The sequence below is a fragment of the Alexandromys fortis genome, unplaced genomic scaffold, assembly GCF_014885135.2.
Source record: "Alexandromys fortis isolate MF-2015 unplaced genomic scaffold, M_Fortis_MF-2015_v1.1 scaffold_1230, whole genome shotgun sequence".
Classification (NCBI taxonomy): domain Eukaryota; kingdom Metazoa; phylum Chordata; class Mammalia; order Rodentia; family Cricetidae; genus Alexandromys; species Alexandromys fortis.
Genome location: NW_026069121.1, coordinates 5,803 through 9,480, shown reverse-complemented (window position 1 = coordinate 9,480; position 3,678 = coordinate 5,803). Strand labels below are relative to the sequence as shown.

The following is a 3,678-nucleotide window of genomic DNA, read 5'->3' as shown; positions in this document are numbered from 1 at the left end:
GCTGGGGCCTCCAGAAAATGTTAATCCCAATAGCAAGAATAAGATCACTACTGTAATGGTCTGTCCTGTCCCTTTAAGAGACAAGCCATGCCCACCCCCTCCTCCCTTCATCTCCTCTGTAATGGTGTGTCATTACGCTTTCAGCGAGAATCTTTTCCTCTCTCTCTCTCTCTCTCTCTCTCTCTCTCTCTCTCTCTCTCTCTCTCTCTCTCTCTCTCTCTCTCTGCTTCTGTCTCTCACTTCTCCCCACTTCTCTGCTTCCCCTCTGTTTTCGCTCTTTCTCTCTCTCTGTCTCTCTCTCTGTTCTTCCCCCTTCTCCCCTTCCCTTCCATAGCCCACTAAATAAATATCCAACTTCACTTTGCATGGCATGCCTAACCATTTTGGCCTCTCACCTGCCCTGTGGCTTCCTGCCTGGGACCCAGCTGCCTTTGTGGCCTGCCATGGTCTTGGCTACTGCCTACCACTGCCCACTGCCACCACTTAAGGACCTGCAGCATTTCTGCCTCTGCACCCCTTGGGGGTCCACAGCATTTTACTTAAACCATTACAACTACCACAGTTTGAGTCAAATTCAAAGCAAGCTTGATTTTTTAGGGGCTGCACCCAAGAGCTGGCCAGCAACTGCCTCCTAAGTCGGGTTAAAGAGAGAAGTTCTGAATCCACGTCTTGGGCCCTTTTAAATCATGAATAGTTTTACAGAAAGGAAAAAATGGGCAATAAAAAAATACTAAAAAAAAAAGCCATGTGATCACCAACCATGTGATTAGAAAGGTCAGGAAGGGTCAAGGTAGTCTCAGAAACAAATTAAGGTCATGACTTGGGAAAGGTCAGGTTTCAGGAAACAGAGCTAGCTACTCAACTCTCACAGTAAATAGAAACTTATTTTTAAAAATACAACATAATGAGTCCTGCCTTTAAAATGAAGTCAGGTAGGTTTCTCGCTCTCACCACCCATCTCAAGTTACCTCACCTAAGGAAGCTTGCTCTGACAGTGAAGACTTCTATCGAAGGAACATCTGTCATGCACAGATGGACATGCAGTTAGCTTAGAGCCTAGCAGTATGCTAATGTATAACCAGGAGGTAAATAATTGTAGGAGTGCAGGCTGTGGCATCCCACTGGAGCAACCTGTAGTATTTTGCTGACTCTCCTTCTTCTGAAAAAGGTTAGCCTAAATCTGCTCTCACAGCCTGTCTGCACCTTGACAAAATGACTCCCAGGAGCACGTGCGTATCTAACTGATGCTCTGTGTCTACTGCTTTACAGAGGCCTATAACAGACTCCTGCCCTACATTCTCATGGGCAGTCTGACCGTCCTGATTGGAATCATCACGCTTTTTTTCCCTGAAAGTTTTGGAGTGGCTCTTCCAGAGAACTTAGACCAGATGCAGAAAGTGAGGGGGTAAGTAGCAAAAGGATTGGAAGAATAAACGTGGGAGAATATTGAAAAGAGGAGCTCTGAGTGAAGATTAGCGAAGGGGCACTGAGAAATATTGGCATGGCAACAGTGGAGGGATAGAGACCAGTGGAGCAGGAGAGAATGAAGCCCAAGAAAATAAAAGAATTCAGAATATGACTTAAAACAAACTAACCAACCACGCATCAATTTAAAATCCTTTGGGAAGAGCAGAGCACACACCTTTAGTACAAACTTCAAGGGAAGGGTAAGGTAGGAGGGTCACATGAATACAGGAGTTCAAGACCAGCCTGGATCAAATGATGAACCCCCTCAGTATCCATTCATCCATATATACATGCATACATACATATGTAAAAATAATCAGAATTTTTAAAGAAAAAATTAAATCCTCTCAATACATCAAGATAAATTCTAGAAAGAAAAATTATTTAGGACTAAAAATACAAAATCATGAATCTACTAGAAAAAAAAACAATTTGTGTAAATGTGAACTGAGCAAAGAGGGGGGAGACAAGATCAAGAGCTAAAGGTCATCTTACACACTGAGACCCTGGCCCCACACCAAACAACCAACAAAAAACAGCAAAATCAAAGCTGATAAGCAGGGGGAAATATGTAAAGCACAAATGTAGACAGAGGCTGATGTCCCAAGTTCTGCAGTCGTGGGGAAGAGGTTTTGCCAGCAAAGGACAGGAACTGGCTGCTTAGAGAAGGTAAAATTTAACTGTGCAGCACACATGAAAATCAATCTACTCATCATACGTATAAAGAAATAGAGGAGCCCGTGAGATGGCACAGAGGGTGAGGGTGCTGACCACCAAGACTGAGCACCTGAGCTCCGTTCCTTGATCCGAGAGTGGAAGGAGAGATTTGATTTCTGCCAGTTATCACTGTAGTGGATACCGTTGTGATGCTGTGCTCAAATGCTGTGGCTAAGAACAGCTTACACAGGAAGAGTTATATTTTGGCTTAAGTTCTCCATGGGGTTGCCCATCACAGTGAGAGGCATGGCAACAGGAGCAGTAAGCTAGCAGATCACGTGTCATCTGCACACAGGAAGCAGTGCACTGCTCCCCTGACAGCAGAGGCAGCCCGTGGTTCAGAAGCTCCCCAGACCCCAATGGATGCAGATTCTCCATCCTGTGCGCTTGATTGGTCACTCACTCTATCCCCACCCTGCCCTCCTCTGCAGAGGCTGAGAGAGCAAAGCCACAAAGGTCTGTGCTCTTAGATGAAGGCTTCTTCCTTCTGGCAGCCGGTCCCCATGCTGGGCTAGCTAAGCGCGCCTCATAGAACTCAGGAAACCACAAGAGATTTGGGAGCTCGGTGCCAGGACCCAGAGACAGAGCCCAAACAGGAGTAAAGCTCAGCGGCTAGATGGAGAAACTGAGACTCTGAGCTGCATCGGCCTGGCTCCGAATTCCCAACTTATGGCGTAAATTAATTAATGGGGAAAGTATTTGTCTTCTCAACCGTCGGTCTTCCCATTTAGTACATGGGAATATTTCATGTGACTGCCTGGGGGTTCTGTGAGATAAAGTGTTAGCCGTGGCTGGCCATAATAAAGCTAAGTCCGTATGTGTAGATACTGGTGTGTCACAAATTTGTACAGGTACCTGCATTTGGAATTCATCTAATCATTATAATTCTTCATGATAATCCTTCAGTATTGCCATGAACTTCCTGCTACCCTTCAATCTTTTTTTTTTTTTCAGGGAAACCAAAGAACTTAGATTCTAGACTTTGTGTTTAATCAAGAAAGTAGCTCAAATCCTAAGTCATGAGGTCTGCACCTGTTAGGTTCTTTAGTTAGAATTCACAGGTTTTTCCCTGGTCGAATGGGGAAATGTTTCCCGATGTCAGTCTGGTGTTTTAAGGAGAAGAGTCTGTTTAATTTTCTTCTGCCATTGTTTTCTTTCCAGGTTCAGATGTTGGAAAAAACCAGCAGCCTCTGTGGACAGAGAAGAAAACCCCAAGGTTCTGATCACTGCATTCTAATAAAGGGTCCCCCGCACCTGGCAACCTGAGACACAGATGTGAGATGACCCGGGGGTGATGGAACACACCTGTAATCCCAGCGTGTAGAGGGGGGGGAAGGAGGATCAGGAATTCAAGGTCATCCTTGGCTATGTCAGGAGTGCCATTTTTGACCATAATAAAGGCTATAAGAGAAATACTTCTATTGCCTACTAAACTAGCAGGTCTCCGTCATTGTTTCTTTTTTTTTTTTTTTTTTTTTTTTTTTTTTTTTTTTT

At 44.6% G+C, this 3,678-nt stretch overlaps 1 long non-coding RNA gene across 1 annotated transcript; it reads left to right on the top strand.

Moving 5' to 3' along the window:
• Positions 1 to 185: 185 nt before the first annotated feature.
• LOC126496123 (uncharacterized) lies at positions 186 to 3,599 on the top strand. Its single transcript, XR_007590288.1, has 2 exons — positions 186 to 1,405; positions 3,346 to 3,599. It is a non-coding gene; the product is annotated as an uncharacterized lncRNA (long non-coding RNA).
• Positions 3,600 to 3,678: the final 79 nt, after the last annotated feature.